Source organism: Tupaia chinensis, unplaced genomic scaffold, assembly GCF_000334495.1.
Source record: "Tupaia chinensis unplaced genomic scaffold, TupChi_1.0 Scaffold000691_1, whole genome shotgun sequence".
Taxonomy (NCBI): domain Eukaryota; kingdom Metazoa; phylum Chordata; class Mammalia; order Scandentia; family Tupaiidae; genus Tupaia; species Tupaia belangeri.
The window spans coordinates 950,960-963,340 of record NW_006160214.1 but is presented as its reverse complement, the minus strand read 5'-3'; positions in this window follow the sequence as shown (position 1 = coordinate 963,340).

The following is a 12,381-nucleotide window of genomic DNA, read 5'->3' as shown; positions in this document are numbered from 1 at the left end:
TGTCTAAAGATGACACCTTCCCTTCCATTCTTCACTTGCAACCAGAATGATCTCATCAAAATGCAAATTTTTTCCATGTCAACCCTCCTTAGAATAATTCAGTGGCTTTCCATTTTTCTTAGGATAAAGACCAATACCTTCAGTATGGACTTCAAAACCTTGCAGAGTCAGATTGAGCTTTATCTTCGTCATGTTCCCCCTATTCAAGCTACAGTGTCTTTCAATAATTTGAATCTCATAGGTGCCCTCTACCACAAAGTTTTGGCCAATAATGTTCTTTTGGCCACAAACACTCTTCTGATACTTCTTACTACTTCCACTACCACTTTCACATTTACCTAATTGATTACTATTCTTCCTTCAAATGTGTGCCTTCAGGACACCTCATATTTATCCTAGGCACTGATAAAGATTGTAACTTCAAATTTGTAAGATAATTTGATTGACATATATCTCCATTTTTTACTGTAAGTTCAATGTAAGCAGAAACTATATCAATATATATTTGTTTAATTCATTAATAAATAAATAGCATGCTTAATAAAACCTACAAAACACTTAAATGCCTTATAGAACAATAGAAAATTCTTATTTTTACAACAGCAATCCAGAAAAAGTAGCTCTTCATTGACAGGACGGGGAGGTGTGGTGTTATCTGTGAAGATATTTTGATCAACTGGACTGGGGAGAAATGTTCACATATTGAAATGTTCACTTTTTAAGCTAAACAATGTGATTGAATGTATATAAAAATAATAAATTTTTTAAAAAGTAGTTCTTCAATGGCATGAGTGCCATCTAATTCAATAAATTATTCTAAAATAATGTCAATAAAAGAAAAACAAGAATATATACAAATAAACATAAGCTACAAGAGGAAGTAAGTTCTTAAATAACACACTAAGAAAGCAGCAGATTTTACCATATTTTAGGTGGTTCACCCTTAATTCTCTATGGTTCCTAGTTAATCTTTTTAAAAAATCAGCACCATGCTGAGAAGAGACTCTGAAAAGGTTGATAAAAATACAAAACATATTCAATAAGTAGTCTCCCCTTCTATTCCTTCTGAGTTAAAAGAGGTGTCATCTTCACAGAGCTTCTAGCCATCAGCAAATCAGATAATCCATCTGTTTTTTTAATTAAACAGACCAAACATTGCTTCATTTGAATTGGATGTCCTCCAATCTTTTCAAAGTTTTTTACCCACAGAGAAGCTTATCTATTAAGAAAAGAAAAAAACTGGAAGATGATATTTCATTTTTCTTTCTTTTACTAAAAAATTGAGATGCTAATTCACTCATACATTTGCTTCCTTAACCCATTTTAAACCAGACCCTATCGCTAGGAAAACAATGATTAATGTTTTAATTTAGCAAACTATTGTTGTTTAAATGCTATTATGTCTTATCTTTTTAGATGAGTAGCAAGAACAAAGAAGACAGTTACCAGCAAATAGGAAAATTCCTTTTTTCAGTTAACAATAACTCAATAAATTACCAACTAGCTAACTGTCACGCTCATAAAGCAATTAATTGCCCACATTTGTACATTCATTTGCCCAACTAAGGTTTTTTGGTTTTTTGGGTTTTTTTGGAGAGGCTTTTGCTATAGGGCACATGCGATCACCAGACAGACAGAGAGACAGAGAGACAGAAAGCAAGAAATAACCACCCAGGGGGGATGGCCACACTGCAATCCCTTCTCCATTCTCCTCTTGGGATCTTGGGCATGCACACACACGCACCCGGCATGAATTTAAGCCACCCAGTCCGGGACTTGAACCGCAGTCTAGTATGTGGGAGTCCAGTGACACAGCCATTACACTAACTGCTGGTCCCTGCACAACTAAGGTTTATATTAAATACTGGTCAGGCACTCTGCTTGATTGGGGGGGGGGGAGATATAGCCAAGGGCAGTGGCATATACCTGTGATTCCAGCTATTCTGGAAGCTGAGACAAAAGAATCTTGAATTCAAAGCCAGCCTGGGCAACACAGAAAGACCATGTCTCTAAAAAGAGAGAGAGAAGTTATAGTCTCTGCCTTCATGGAGCTAAGGGTCTAGTCAAAGAGAAAGAAAATGAACACAGCTTGGTAGGTGCCAAGACAGATTTTGGTCATTCCAGATAAAAGGGTTATCTTTACAAAGGAGACAGGGTAATTTGGGCTGAAGAAACTGCATGAATCATTGAAAAGTAAAGGATCATGAGAAGAATGAACGTATGGGGCTGTAGGTGGTATGATAGTTAAAGTGGTTGGATCCCACACGGCTGACTGTGCTGGGTCCCAGAACCAGTGGTTTGAGAAACATGTCAGGCATATGTGCATGCATTCCCAAAACCCCAAAATAAGAGAGAAATAGAGAAAAGATTGTGGCATGACCATCCCTCATGGGAGGAGGTGCTTTCACAAGTCCACCCCCCGTCTCTGGCAAGAACATGTGCACTCTGATAAACAAACGAAAAACGAATGACAGTAAAGACTAGAAAGATAAATAGAACTTATATTAAGAAAGACCTTAGCTATCATGCTGGAGAGTTTGGATTTCACCCTGAAATTAAAGACACAGAATCATAAAAATGCTGTGGCATCAAATTTATCATTTAGACAGATTATCTTGGCAGCAATATGGAAGACAAATTTGAAGGAATAGAACTTTCCAGGAAGTCTAAAAACAATTCCTAAAATAGAAGACAGTTTCATGTTATTTTAAATACGAAAAGAGGAATATTATACTTAAACTGGCTATGTAGAGAAATTGGAAATACGCTTCTTTGTAATAAAAATAGTTATAAAAAACTCAGCAACCCCAGCTCTTTAAAGATTAAAAATGTCTAATTATCAACTACATTTTTTACTTTATTTTTACTTTGACAAAGAGAGGCTTCATATTCCCTTCAGCTTAACCAAACTTTTGACAATATTCTTCCTGAATATTAACCCCCTGATCTTCCTTTTCTAAGGGCATTTAATGTAAAAAACTTTTCTTTGTAAATTCTTTTTCAGCCCCTTTGAGATGTAAATACAACCCAAGAATACCTTTCTATGAGCACATAAGAACTATGAAATGTAATCAAGAAAGAGAGCTATCCTATCTCGTAGTCTCTATGGGAAGTAGAAGCCTAACTTCAATAAAAATGAATGAGCAAACACAGGTGGCCTAATCACAATGACCAACCTCCTTCTTAAAGTCCTCCATTACTCATCTACTAACTCACCCCAGTGCTTAAAAATCCCTCCTGCCTTCTGTTTCAGCAAAATTGAATTTAATCTTTCCAGAGTTACTTGGCTTACAGTACCCATCTATCTTATTGTCTTGCCAATTGCTATTTATTCTTCACATCTCAGTTTGACTGTCACTTCCTCTCCATCGTTATCTATGAGAGCAGCCTTCCAAGTCTAGATCTAGTACCTTCTCCATTTTATCTTGGATAGTATTTATTATACCTTATTAATTTCCCATCTACTTGTTCCTACTTGTCCTAATTTCTCCTACTAAGTCTTCATCAGGATAGGGTACAAATTTGTTGTAGTATTCATAGTACACAAAAAGTTAATGAATAATATTTGATAAATAAATTAATGAAGGATTATCAAAATGGGTCAGTCTTCCATTCAAGTCAGAGCACTGCTTAGACTCCTGAAATTTTGAAACAGGATACTACGTCACTTCCTTATCTGTTTTCTTGCTATGTGAATGTGCCTTCAATCATTAATAGAAAGCACAAGCATTCTACTATATGTCCTTGTCAAAAACTACAACCTCAAAGTGTCTATTCTCCCCTTTCTGTAGACATTTAGGGAAAAAAAGAAGAAAAAAAAAAAAGAAACCTGTGACAAAACTCCCTAGAGTAAAGAATTTCCTTTTTTTTCTGCATGGCATAAATTATCTATAAGGCCTAAGAAGAAAACAGTTTCACTTTATTATAAAAAGAAAAATGAAACAAATTGAACCATCAAAAGTCTACATATTTGAGCCATACTAGTTTAATCCCTCAAAGAGTCACCTGAGCCCACTAAATATAAAAATTGCATGGGCACTGTGTACTTAGAATTCTGTATGGAAGGCATACTTTCTCCCTCTTCCCTCTCTTTGCCCACACACACTCCTTATAACCTACTTGAATAGCATCATCTAGAGTCATAGAATCATCTCTATAAAGCTGTTCTTTATACTAAGCCTCCAGCTTTTATAAAAACCTAGAAACAGACACATGAGATTAACTCCTGGATTTTTTAGTTAACATTGCTAAGGGTATGTTCCTCTTAAATAATCAGCGATCTGTATATTAAGTCCCACAAAGAAATGTATTTTTTAATTTGGTGTTAGCAGAAATCCCGTTTGTTTCTTGAAAATTAAAAAAAAAAAAAAGTCACAAAATAGACAAACCACTATCAAGTCCCGAGGAAAATTCTGAAGGCCCTACATCCCTTCTTGTCCACATTCACTGTGCCCCTAATGAGGAGGAATCCTGATGTAGATTGGTCAAATTCCAAATTAATCTCTGGGTTACAGCTACTTTTGGAAATATCTTTTTAATTTTTTTAAGAGAGATTTTTGCTGTAGGTTGTATGCACTTGCCGGAGAGACAGAGAGACAGAAAGAGAGAAATCACTCCCTCAGAGAGGTTGACCTCACCACAATCCCTTCTCCTCAATTCCCCTCTTTTTTTCTTTCTTTTTTGAGAGGTTTTTAGCCATAGGGCGCCTGCGCTCGCCAGAAAGACAGAGAGAGACAGAGAGACAGAAAGTGAGAAATCACCCCCCAGGGGGGCATGGCCACGCTGCAATCCCCTCTCCTCCATTCTCCTCTTAGGATCTTGGGCACGCAAGCACACGTGCCCGGCGTGACTTTAATCTACTGGGTCTGGGACTCGAACCACGGTCGACAACATGGGAGTCCAGTGACATAGCCATTACACTAACTACTGGTCCCTCCTCCATTCCCCTCTTGGGATTTTGGGCATACATGCATACTTGTCCAGAGTGAGGTTTAAACCACTGGATCTGAGACTCAAACAGTGGTAGACTATGCAGGAGTCCAGCGACATAATCATTCCACCATCTGCTGGTCCTACTTTTTGGAAATATCTAACATTCATGATGCTAGAGACATGAAAGAGAGCCCAAGGAATTAACATTTTGGGAAGAGGTACACTACAAAATGAGTACCAGAGTAAGCCTGAGAGAAAAAGAATGTACTTGATCTGTGTATTCTAGGGAGGGAAACGTTCCCTAGAACTAACCTATCTCACCAGCACTTTGGTACTTAGGAGCTCCCCCGTGCTTTTAATCAAATTATTCAGGAAAGAATTACACTCCTTTCTTCTGGTATTGTTCTCTACGAACATATTTTCCCTAAGAGGCAGTAATGCAAGGACAGACTGAATCTTGGGTACACCACTTTGTTTCCACTGAAGTATTCATATTGACAGATTTCATAATAGCCAAAATATTTTTCAAAAGAGAATATTAATGAGGTTTTGAATATTAAATTATATTATAAAGCTATAATAATTTTTAAAACGAGGCATTGCCAGACAGAGAAATTGAACAGAATAGTCTTAGATAAAGAAGTGATGTAATGATTTGCATTTTGAAAGAATGTAGAGAAGGAATTTAGAGAGAGCAGCATTAGACATTGAGATAACAATTTGAAGATTTATGGTAACCTTGGGATAGAAGTAACAGGGGCTTGAACAATGGAAATGGTAGAGAGCGCAGAAATAAATGAAGACAGAGAGAGACAGAGAGACAGAAAGCGAGATACTTAAAAATTAGCATCATCACAATTTATTGGCTGATGAGATCATAGGCCACAGCTAGCAAGGAACTGAGGTCTGCTAATAGTCCCTGAAATGAGCCATCTGGAAGTGGATTTTCCACCCCCAGTCAAGTTTTCACATAACTGTCAGGCTCAGCTTACATTTTGACCGCAACCTCATAAGAGCCTCTGAAATAAAATAACCCAGTTTGGCTACTCCAGGATCGCTAACCCATAGAAACTGCGTGTGTGTGCTGTTTTAAATTGATAAACTATTACACAGCAATAGATAACTAATACAAAAGGTTAAAGTGCTAAAAAGAAAAAGTTCAAAATACAAAAGAAGCCCAGCTATGGTGGTGCACATTACTAAGGCCCAGGTTCTGCCATCTGCGACACATGGAAGCCCAAGTTCAATTTCCAGTCCAACCCCTAAAGGCCTGGTACAGTGGCATGCACCAATCCTAGCAACTCAGTCAGGCTGAGGACAGAGAATCGCAAACTTAAGGCTGGCCTGAGCAACATAGCATGTGCCTATGGTCTTGAAAGGTTTCAGCCGATAACCGGCCGATCCTCCTTGTCCAGGGAGTGCTATGGCGACCCCAATCAACCACAAAAGTCGGTTCTTGATGCAAAGTACAAGAGGCTTTATTTCTAGCGCGCTAGGACTTCACTCCCGGTCATGCAAGACATGACGGTGAGTGAAGCCCCGAACAAAGGGGCATTCAGGTTATATAGACACAAGTCCATGGGGTGAGGGAAGGAAAGAATGAGGAAGTAAGATAAGGGGCTTTTGGTGTAATTTTATGGCGACCCTGAAGCTTCTTGCTCAAGCAGGACAAAAATGTTTCTCTTTACAGATGTTGCAGCTAGGTCTGATTTGCAGAGACATCTGATCTGGGTTTTCGGGGTTAGCAGAAGGGGGGGAGCTTTACAAGGGTCCGGGTTTCCTGCAGGGAGCTAGCAAATTGCCCCAGGCTTCCACAACTTCAGCAGTTTATTATGAGGGCGGCATTAGTACAGAGAGGCAAAGGCTAAACTTTATCTTTACAACGCAGGATAGGCACAGTTTTTAATTTTATTCTTACAGTCTCAGCTCCTCAAGAGGCTGAGGCAAAGAGGAGTGAGACCCTGTCTCTTTCACTTCATTTTATTTCATAGGAGGGAAATAAAAGGATGGCGATATAGGTCAAGTTGTTCAGTAGCAGAGAATGAAGAAGCATGCATCTGATGTTGTGTTTACTCTACTAAAAAGTTTGAAGATGAAGAAATGTTAAGTAGTTGTTGTGGAGAACAGGAAAGGGATGACTAGGGAGCCATGTAAGAATTTCTCAGTAACAGTGAGAGCGCAGTTGATGTCAGAGATAATGAATATTTTATGTAACCAATCTGTGAATTTTCTCCAAAATAGAGGTGAACTACAGGAATACCTGTTGGCAAAGTCTCGCAAAGCACCTTTGGATCACATTTCATATTAAGACAGTTATTTACACTGTGATCAAATCACAGCTTGGTGATCAAAAATGACAGGTACAACTGAAGATAAGTAGAGTGCTTTACATCTGAAAGAGCTGGGAAATCAGATGAATCTCCTAACCATTGTGGTATAGAGGTATGGCTATGTAACTAGCTTTAAAAAAAAAAATTAATTTTTAAAAAGTGAAGCAATCTAATAGTATAGGAAGAATAGTGTAGGAAGTTATTAGAAATATATTATTAATTATTTATTATGTCTTGCTCTCTGACTAAATACCTCTGTCTTCTGTTTGTACTATAACTTTAATAGACAATATTAACAGAAGCTAATGGAACTCTCCCTAAACTAAGAGGAAAAAAAAAAAAAGGCAAGAAAAAAAAAAAAACTAAGAAAAAAGAAATAACTCTTTTCATGCTTAAATTTAATAAATTGCATTCTTCACAACCATCTCATGAGATTGGTTGAATATAACATGTACATAAACTTAACCTAACACGTGACTCAGGAAATAATTCTGTGATCTAAATGTTTCTCCATATAACAAATATCCATCATAGAAATTCAAATGTCAGAGCAGTAGTATATAAACCACCTTCAATTTAACTAGTGTATTTCTCTAAATGCTGTTTTTGAAAATTCCACAATAAAACAGGCTTATTGATACAATCCCACCATTCATTAGCTGAACAGTAAGCACTGATACCTTAAATATGAATGCTGCTCCCTTGTATTAATTATATTCATTAAATGATAAAATATTTCTTACAAATAAAAGTTTTTAGGGCCCAAGGCATGGAATGTAATATTTTTCAGTCATGACTGTTTTCAAAGAGTTATATTTCTGAAAATACCTTGGGCTTTATTTTAGTAAACAATAAGACACTAATATAAACAGATACACTGCCAAGTCATTATTCCCATCCTTATTAAGGCAAATAGCACCACAGACTAACCTGAAGCACTATAAATAATGAGAGTGTTAAACTGAATCCAATGAATAATTCATGAAACCTAATTCTTCCAGTTTCTTTGGCAGTTCTCTAACACCCAGCTAAAACAATGCAGAATGATTGCAAAGATGTATCATCTCTATTGTTGGGGTATATGCCTTATCTATTAAACTAGCTCATTTATTTAAAAAATAATCATCTTGAGGACACTTTGCATTCTAAATGTTCAGGTTTGTAGGATAATTTGATGCAAAGCTACGTTACTGGGGTTTAAAACTGAGATAATGTCCAAGTGGTATCTTTTCATACTCAAGACCTAATTCTGGCATGAACTGGAGCTCCCAGGGTAATAACAGCTACCTGTGACTCTCAGAGGTGCTGAGAGTTGTATTCGTGGTCCAGTACTTCATCAACGTGAAGGGGTTTAACATCATCAAAAAGAATGCTGGGAGTTGAACAAACTGAGAGGTCAGTTCAGCTTCTGGAACTGCCATGGACTTGATTTGACCTCAGCCAAGTAAGGAAACTTGTCTAGACTTTCACTTATAATTCTCACATGAGAATACACACTAGAGTAACTATGAGGCTCCCTCCTATGTTTGCATTCAGCAGTCTACAGAACCAGCAAACCAATCTCCTAGCTTTCAGCCTCTTCTACTAGGTTATAAGGATTACAAATGCAGAGCATTCATTCAGAACAAAACAAAACATGTTTTGTTCACAAAGGTATCCTGAACACCTGGCACAAAATCTTAACCACTGAATTATTTCAATATACATTTATTGAATAAGTGAATTGAAAAACACAATATCAATCCCAGATTTTTTTTTCTTTAACATGTTTTAGAAGTTTAGAATAGCTAAAGCCTCAATATAGATAAGAGAATTATTCTTGTAAAGAATTATTTATTTTATTTATTTATTTTAATTTGACCAGAGAAAGACAGAGAAAGAGAAAAAAGAAAATTGAGAAAGCAAATCACCAGGTCTGGGACTTAAACTCCAGTCGGCCATGTGGGCATCTAGAACCTTAATTACCACATCACCTGCCAGCTGCAGAAATTATTACTGAATATATTTGATAACAAATATCTTACTATAGTGTTTGGTTTCTTCACCGAACTATCAGATCAACATATTTTCCAAAGCCCATTGTGGATCAAGGATTGGAATATGTTTCTCTATTGCTCAATGTAAATAGACTTAGGACTAGCACTCTGAATAATCAACTAGCCATTCTTTTTTATAGTAACCCTACCATATTGGAACAAATCCTCTCTCTCTCCTCATACATACATATTAATATATATGCATGTTTAAGCCTATATTTTTCCTCACAATACAGACTTGGTCCAGCTATGGTAGTGTAGGCAATGGGCACTACTGCGCAATCCTGGAGCCATATTGGAAGTCCCAAGGTTCAACCCTGGGTCAACCTGCATACACTGACATACCTGTAATCCTAGCTGTCTGGAAGGCTGAGGGTGAGAGTCACAGTGTAACAGGACCCTGTCAGACAACCCTGTCTATCTCTTTCTTTTTCTCAATACATACAAACCAACAAAAAAAACCCACAGACTCCAAGACTATACACGCTAAATGGTTTAAAGTAGACATCACAGAAAATTCTATCAGAGGTTTATTCGGCAGCTGCTGCCAACTTCATGTTTACCACCACTCTGTATTGTGTTTTGTGTCCATCATTTGATTCAACCTCTGTTCTGTAGAATTTTAGCATTGAATTCCAAGGGTTGAAGACTAAATTTTAGCATTAAATTCCACAGGTTGAAGACTAACACTCTGTTCTCTCCTTCAGGAACGCTTCCTGACTTAGATCAGTGGTGGCAAGGAGAAACATTTCACAATTCAGATTCTCATATATCTGAAATTTATTTAAGCAGATTTGTAACCATGCAAAAATAAGAAAAATAGATATTCGTGTATAATAAATGCCTTTATACTAGGTGCTTGAACTATATTGTGCTTTGTGTAATAATGATACAATATTAACAATTGTAAACCATAAAGTATAGCAAATAAGCCCAGAGCCATTTAATAAAGTATTTGTGGCAAACCTTGTAACAGACACCCAATATTTATTCTACCATTGTTCCATTAAGTAATAGAAATATGTCTTCAGAAACATACTTAAGCTCAAATCTGCTAGTGACCAGCTCGGGTATGAGTATGCAGCTGGACATGACAAGTAAAAATGTAGCCCAGTTGCAGCCACTTCAAATCACAAAGGGATTCAGCCTTACTCTGAAACCTGACAGTACAGAAGGCATAATGAAAAATACAAAGAGCCTAGGTCCATAATGCCAATAATGAGCCACTAAAACAGGTAAGCCTACAGTCTACCTTACTTTCAGACTTCCTGTTATTTGAAATAATAAATTTGCTTGGTAAATTAGTAAGTAAAGTTGGGCTTTGAGTTACTCACCACCCAAACAATTCTACCTGATACATATTATCTATTTATGGTGGCCATCTGCTATGTAACTTTATATATGCATATAATTAAGATGATTTAGAAAAAAATAATTTAAAAAATAATAACAACCCAGTGAAGAGCTCAGTCATACATAATATAAAGCAATTACATACAATATTATACTGTAAACACAATATATCCTACTTGATTTAATCAAGCTTTTTTATTTGATTGTTCATAAGTAATTTATTTGAAAAAAATTTAAACATAAAACTCATCCTAGGAAAAAAATTTGGTGTCAGTCTGTCACTGTGGAAAGAGGTTTATAGAAGTAAGAGACAGAAAAGGCTTGTCTGATTTGTACAGTTGCTAAGGCACAATAGTTTCTTAAAACATATTTTTCTCATTAAAAGTATACAAAGGATCTCAATCCTGAGGTATTAGTGAATAAGCTGACTTCTAGCTGGGATTGAAATGAGATTTTTTTCTTTTCCCCCTAAGGAACAGTACTACGAATATGACCAAGTGACTTGCTGAGGGATTTTACCCAACTCTATAAGTCTCATTCCTGGTCTGTTCCAGAGTGATAATTTCTACATACAGAGGATGAGGAAAAAGAACATATTGTGTATCTTTAAGAGTAAACTAGAAACTCAAAAGAGAAATAAATTTCATGGTTTCAGCTTCCACCATAGTTATGGACAGATACAGATTTCATGTGAAAGTAAATCTTCTAAAAGATTACTGTTGTAGGTTACAGATTTTAACTGACTTTCCAATCATAAAGCCCACAAAAACAACCTCAATAATCTGACTTGGTCTTACTCCCTAACACACACCAATCACATTACAATAGTCAAGATTCATAGTTTCTTATATTTTTTCTTCCATGTTTTAATTTCTAATAGCTTCTTTGTTTTAGACAACCTCTTCACCCAACTCTCTCACATTCCTCTCCTCTCCCTCTCCTCTGCTTTTCCCCGACTTCTCTATCCTCCATTCTTCTTTCTTCCTAATTCTTACTCATAATTTCAGGTCTAATTCAAGCCCAACCTGCTGAAAACACTTCCCAAAGACTCCTCCCCTCTAAATTTCTGTGAAGGAAAGTCTGTTCTACATAATTCCAATGTGTCCTTATTTAATGAAGCAGAATGGTATAATCAAGAGCTTAGTTTTTAAAATGAAACAAGAGTTCAAAGCCCAGCTCTGACATTCCTTAAACCTGTGGGGTTTATAACAGACCTTCAATAAAGAATAGTGAGTATTATTATCAGTAACAATTACTAAATTTCTATAATAGTACCTAGTACCTTTATGATCTTTAACAAGACATTTCAACCTATCGGAACTTCAGTTTCTCTGTAAAATGAATGACATCTGTCATAGTAACCTCAATGAATTGCAAGAATTGAAATAGGATACTAAGTGTAATAGTATTTGTAATGATTATACAAATGATAAATTCTAAGAGAGCTACTATTTTCATTTAAAAAATTTTTAGTAATGGGGAATTCTTAAGTTATAACATCAAATGAACATAAAATATACTATTGATCAACAATAGGATTAAAAACACATAAAAAGTGCATTTTACAAAAGACTACCACAGGAGCCAGAATGTGGCATGGTGGTTGAGACGCTGGACTCCCACATGACTGACCAGGGTTCAAGTTCTGGACCTGGCAGCTTGCTTTCTTACTTTTGCTCTCTCTCTCTCTGATGACTATAGCAAATTTAAAAAGTAATGATAATTATCTG